The sequence below is a fragment of the Vulpes lagopus genome, chromosome 7 (genome assembly GCF_018345385.1).
Source record: "Vulpes lagopus strain Blue_001 chromosome 7, ASM1834538v1, whole genome shotgun sequence".
Classification (NCBI taxonomy): Eukaryota; Metazoa; Chordata; class Mammalia; order Carnivora; family Canidae; genus Vulpes; species Vulpes lagopus.
The window spans coordinates 105,375,732-105,382,769 of NC_054830.1; the positions used below are offsets into that span (position 1 = coordinate 105,375,732).

Sequence of the window (7,038 nt, forward strand, 5' to 3'; positions counted from 1 at the left end):
AAACAAAGATTTATGCTTTTTTTTTAAAAAAAAAAAAATAAGCTTTCCTTAATACCAGTAAGTATTAGTATATAGACAAGCCCCAAATGATACACTAGTGGTTACAAATAATATATCCATGGCTTACCAATACCTGCAAATGGGCAACAAGCCAGCAGCCAAAATGAAGGCTTGACTATTGACCTGAGGAATTTTTGGGAACCAGAAGAGAAGACCTTCACCCAACGTAGCCGGCTCTTTGTGGGCAATCTTCCTCCTGATATCACTGAGGAGGAGATGAGGAAACTATTTGAGAAATATGGGAAAGCAGGTGAAGTCTTCATTCATAAGGATAAGGGCTTTGGCTTTATCTGCTTGGAAACACAAACCCTAGTGGAGATTGCTAAAGTAGAATTGGACAACATGCCACTTCATGGAAAGCAGCTGCGTGTGCGCTTTGCCTGCTATAGTGCATCCCTTATGGTCGGAAACCTTCCTCAGTATGTTTCCAATGAACTGCTGGAGGAAGCCTTTTCTGCATTTGGCCAGGTGGAAAGGGCTGTATTCATCATGGATGATGGAGGAAGGCCCTCAGGAAAAGGCATTGTTGAATTCTCAGGGAAGCCAGCTGCTCGGAAAGCTCTGGACAGGTGCAGGGGAAGGCTCCTTCCTGCTAACCACATTTTCTCGGCCTGGGACTGTGGAGCCCATGGACCAGTTGGATGATGAAGAGGGACTTCCAGAGAAACTGGTTATAAAGAATCAGCAATTTCACAAGGAGCGAGAGCAGCCACCCAGATTTGCACAGCCTGGATCCTTTGAATATGAGTATGCCATGTGCTGGAAGGCACTGACTGAGATGGAGAAGCAGCAGCAGGACCAAGTGGGCTGCCACATCAAGGAAGCTCATGAGAAGCTAGAGATGGAGGTGGAGGCTGCCCGCCATGAGCACCAGGTCATGTTAATGAGACAGGATTTGATGAGGCGTCAAGAAGAACTTAGGAGGATGGAATTGCTGCACAACCAAGAAGTGCAAAAATGAAAGCAACTGGAGCTCAGGCAGGAGGAGGAGCTCAGACACCGAGAGGAAGAAATGTGGCAGCAAAAAGAAGAAATGATGCGGCGACAGCAGGCAGGATTCAAGGGAACATTCCCTGATGCGAAAGAACAGGAGATATGGGTGGGCCAGATGGCTATGGGAGGTGCTATGGGCATAAACAATAGAGGTGCCATGCCCCCTGCTCCAGTGCCACCTGGTACCCCAGCTCCTCCAGGACCTGCCACTATGATGCCAGACGGAACCTTGGGGTTGACCCCACCAACAACTGAACGCTTTGGCCAGGCTGCTACAATGGAAGGAATTGGGGCAATTGGTGGACCCCCTCCTGCATTCAACCATGCAGCTCCTGGAGCTGAATTTGCTCCAAACAAACGTCACAGATACTAATAAAAATTTCAATGTCTAGTTTCCCAAAAACCCTTAAAAGAAGGAGCCTTTTTGAACTAGTCAGAATTCAGCCCTGGAAAAGTGTTAGGGATTCCTCCCAATAGTTAGGTCTTCCTTGCCTGTACTACTCTGAGGGAGTTTACTGGAGGCGGAGGGCAAGGGAGGGGTGATATTTAACAAATCAGTTCTGTGTGGTATATCGTTTAACTAATTGATTCTGTGTGGTGCATTCCTGAAGTCTCATGTGATTGTTGAAGGTCTTGAGGGGTGGAACCATGGCAAAATGGTTAGAAAAATCCAGTTAGAGCCCCCATTAATCTTGATCATTCCAATCTTGTCCATCCTGTTCTTTTTGCTTTCTTATTCTTATATCCTCCAACCCCATAGACACTACCACATACACCACAAAAACAAATATCCCCCAATGACCTTAGCCCCACTCCATTCACTCACAGGTGGGAATTCAGGCAAATGTCCACAGAGGTCACAGACAACATACATATGATTCTGTTATATCCCATATATTACCCCTTCATGTCTGAAGCAAGACCTTTCTCTTAGAGATTTTCATTTTAGTGTATCTTTAAAAAATCTTGTGTTAAGTTGTCTCCATCTTTTTTCTGGGTAAGGACAACCCAGGAATGGCCCTTTTATGTCTATGATGCTGTTCACAGCTTTTCTTGATAGCCTTAGTACAATCTTGGGAACAGGGTTGCTGTATGCTGAAGGTCAGACAGTAGCTCTTAGCCTTGCCTATCTTAGGTAGTTATGCTGTGCATTTTTTTTAAATTGGTGTACCATGTTTGATTTGTCTCTGATACCTTTGGAGTTGTTTTTTTTTTTTTTTACCTTTGGAGTTTTTCTGAGAAATGGAGTAGTGATGCAGCATCAACTTATTAAAATACGTTTTAAGCCTTTAAAAAATATATATCCATGGCTTAAAAATTCAAATATATTTATTTATACATAGTGAAATATTAAACATCATTACCAAACTTTTAGAGTAAGAGAATTTTAGAGATACATCAACTTAACTGTAAAGTATACAGATTGAGATATAAACAAATTAAGCATAAAAAGATATTCATGTATATATGGGGAAATTTAAGCCCTGGCATTGAAAATTTGATTATATTAAAGAAATATTAATTAATTTTTAGATGTGATTTTTTAAAAGAGCTATTATACCTAAGAGCTGTGATTTTTTTTAATTAATAAACTTTACTTCTTAGAGCAGTTTCATGTTAAAAAATATATATAAATTTCCCATATACCTCCTGTTCCCACACACGCACAATCGCCTCCACTATCAACATCTTTGGTTGTCCAAAGTGGTATATTTGTTACAATTGATGAACATCCCTTAATACATCATTATCACCCAAAGTCCTTAGTTTACATCCATCATTACAATATCATACAGAATAGTTTCCATGCTCAAAAAAATCCTCTGTTCTCTGCCTACTCATTCTTTCCGCTCCCCAATCCCCTGAAAACCACTAATATTTTCACTATTATCATAGTTTTTCCTTTTCCAAAATGGCATAGCTTGTAATAATACAGTATGTAGCCTTTTCATATCCAGTTTTATAACTTAATAATATGCATTTCAGTTTTCTTTATGTCTTTTTCAAAATTTTAGTTCCTGTATAGTTAACATACAGGGTTATATTAATTTCAGGTGTACCATACAGTGATTCAGCAATCATTGCTCAGTGCTCATCACAATATGTGCCCTTCTTAATCCCCATCACGTATTTCATCCATCCGTCCTCACCCACCTCCTCTCTGGTAACCATTAGTTTGTTCTCTATAGCTTAAGAGTCTGTTTCTTGGTTTGTTTCTCTCTCTCTCTCTCATTCTCTTTTCCTAGTTTGTTTTGTTTCTTAAATTCCACATATGAGTGAAATCCTATGGTTTTTTTTTTTCTCTTACGGACTTATTTTGCTTAACATAATACTCCTTAACTTAACCCACACTGCAAATGGCAATTTACCTTTCTTTTTATGGCTAAATGATATTCCATAATGTGTACATACTACATATTCTTTATCCATTCATCTGTCAATAGACATTTGGGCTGTTTCCATAATTTGGTTATTGCAAATAATGCTGCTATAAACAAAGGGATTCATTTATCCCTTTGAATCAGTGTTCTTGTATTTTGGAGGTAAATACTCCAAAGTAGTGTAATTATTGTATCATAGTTCTGTTTTTAACTTTTGAGGAACCTCCCTACTGTATTTTCCACAGTGGCTGCACCAGTTTGCATTCTCAGCACTGAAAGAGGGTTCCTTTCTCTCTGTATCTTCATCAACACTTGTTGTTTCTTGCGTTGTTAATTTTAGCCATTCTAACAGGTGTGAGGTGATGTCTCACTGTAATTTTGATTTTCATTTTCCTGATGATGAGTGATGAGCTTTTTCTCATGTCATCTTGATATCTTCTGTGGAGAAATGTCTTCATTTCTTCTGCCAATATTTATTGGATTACTTGGGGGGTTGAATTATATAAATTCTTTATATATTTTGAATATTAACCCTTTATCATATATGTCATTTGCAAATATCGTCTCTTATTCAGTAGGTTGCTTTTAGTTTTATTGATTGCTTCCTTCACTGTGCAGAAGCTTTTTATCTTGATGTAGTCCCAATACTTTATTTTTGTTTTTATTTCCTTTGCCTCAGGAGACATATCAAGCAGAATGTTGCTACAGCTGATGTCAGAAAAATTACTGCCTGTGCTCTCCTCTAGGATTTTTATGGTTCCAGGTCTCACATTTAGGTCTCTAATCCATTTTGAATTTATTTTTGTGTATGGTGTAAGAAAGTGGTCCAGTTTCATTCTTTTGCATGTAGCTGACACCATTTGTTTCCCAACACTATTTGTTGAAGAGACTTTCCCCATTGAATATTCTTTCCTGATTTATCAAAGATTAATTAACCATATAGTTGTGGGGGTTTTTTCTGGGTTTTCTATTCTGTTCCATTGATCTGTTTGTTTTTGAGGCAATATCATACTGTTTTGATTACTACAGATTTGAAGTATAACTTAAAGTACAGAATTTTGATGCCCCCAGCTTTGTTTTTCTTTTTCAAGATTGCTTTGGCTATTCAGAGTCTTTTTTAATTCCTAAACAAATATAAGGATTGCTTGTTCTAGCTCTGTGAAAACTGTTGTTGCTAAAAAAAAAAATGTTGTTGCTATTTTGATAGGGATTGGATTAAATGTGTAGATCACTTTGGGTATTAGAGACATTTTAACAATATTTGTTCTTCTAGTCCATGATCATAGAATGTCTTCCATTTCTTTGTGTTGTTTTCAATTTCTTAAATCAGTATGGAGATTCCTCATAAAGTCAAAAATAGATGGGCAGCCTGGGTGGCCCAGTGGTTTAGCACCGCCTTCAGCCCCGGGTGTGATCCTGGAGACCCGGGATCGAGTCCCACGTCGGGCTCCCTGCATGGAGCCTGCTTCTCCCTCTGCCTGTGTCTTTGCCTCTCTCTCTCTGTGTGTGTCTTTCATGAATAAATAAATAAAATGTTTTAAAAAATAGAACTAACTTATGACTTAGTAATTGTACTACCAGGTATTTTTACTCAGAGAATACAAAAATGCTAATTTAAAAGGATACATGCACTCCTATATTTACAGCAGCATTATTTACAATAGCCAAATTATGGTAGCAGCCCAAGTGTCTGATGAATGGATAAAGATGTGGTATCAATGGAATGTTATTTAGCCATAAAAAAGATGAAAATTGTCATTTGCAATGATGTGGATGGAGCTAGAGAGCATTATGCTAAATGAAATAGGCTCATCTGAGAAAGACAAATACCATATGATTTCACTCATGTGGTAAAATTTAATAAACAAAACAAATGAGCATAAGGGGAAGGAAAGAGAGGGAGGCAAAGCGAAAAACAGACTCTTAACTATAGAGAACAAACATGGTTACCAGAGGGGAGATGGAAAGGGGAATGGCTGAAATAGGTGATGGGGATTAAAGAAGTGCACTTGTTATGATGAGGACCAAGTGTTGTTTGGAAGTGCTGAATCACTACTATATTGTACACCTGAAACTAATATTACTGTATGTTACTAACTTGAATTTAAACAAAAACTTTAAAAAGAACAAAACCAAAACAAAATAAAATTTCCTCCCAATTATGAACATAGTACAATTTCATTGTAGAAAATTTAGAAAATATGTAAAAGTAGGAAGAAGAAAAAGTCCTACCAATAACAAGGTATACCAAATAATCTGATTTCATTTACTTTCAATCACTTCTATGCCTTTAAAAAATGGTTCTGATCCTTCAATATTTACTTTGTGCCCTGCTATTTTGCAACAACATAAAACATGTTAAAATTTACTAAACTTTAATAGACAGTATAGACATTAGGATATACCAATAGATGAGCAGAATAAATAGAGCCCACGAATAGACCCATATAACATCATCAATTAATTTATGACTAAGTACCTAAAGCAATTAAATGGGGAAAGAAATATCTTTTCAACAAATATTGCTGGAACAATTAAGCAATTACACAGATGACAATCTTTTTTTTTAGATGACAATTAATCTTGACCTACAACTCACACCATTTACAAAAATTAATTCTAGATAAATAATAGCCCTAATATAAAAACTAAACTATAAAAGCTAAGCACTATAGCTAAAATGATAAAGGAAATATAGGAGATTATATTTGCAATCTAAGCAATGATTTCTTAGAAGAAAGAAGCATTAATCATAAAGGAAGAAGGTGATAGAACAGATTCATCAAAATTAAAAGTTTTTGCTCATCAAGAGGTGCTGTTAATAAAGTGAAAAATAAGCCACAAATTTGGAGAAAATATTTGCAATCCATATATGTGACAAAGGACTTATATCCTGTATGCATAAAGAACCCCTCATAAAATTCAATAATAAAAAACCAAACCAGTTTCATCACCTAAGTTCATTCTAATAGGTGGCCAGGTGGTTACAGGTAGCTCTCAGGGAGAGCTAGATGGATTTGTTTGGTATGAAGCAGAAGCATCCTCTGCCTAGAGGATTATCTACAATCAAAGGAAGGAAATAAGGAATGAGGGATAGTCTTAAGATGTAGTAAGCAATTAGAGAATCCAATCAGTATTACTAAGAGTTGGACATACTTTACTTTGGCTAAGGGGCCTGTAACAGTCAGCTTTTGCTGCATGACAACTACAAAATCTCAGTGGCATATAATATGTGTAGTACTTATTTCCCAAATGCCTGAGGTTGAATAAGGCTGTAGTAGCTGAGGCACCTCTCACAGCTGAAGTGGCTGTGCTCCATATGTCTCATTCTAGAGCCTAGGGCTAGAGAGGGTGCAGCTATCTTGGAGACATTTTTCTCATGGCAATGGAAAATGCACAAGAGATCAAATTTCCTATATATTTCAATCTCTTCCTTGACTAAAGTAAGTCACACTGGCTCCCAAAGTCAGTGGAATAACTACCCACCTTTAGAGAGCTGGCTCTCAATTGGGGAAGTTTTGCCTCCAAGGGAAGATATTGACAATATCTAGAGACATATTTATTTTTCACAACTGCAGGGAGGGGAAAGTGATACTGGTATCTT

At 37.4% G+C, this 7,038-nt stretch overlaps 1 pseudogene; it reads left to right on the plus strand.

Moving 5' to 3' along the window:
• Positions 1–261: 261 nt before the first annotated feature.
• Positions 262–1,426, plus strand: LOC121496168 (annotated as a pseudogene).
• The last annotated feature ends 5,612 nt before the right edge of the window (positions 1,427–7,038 follow it).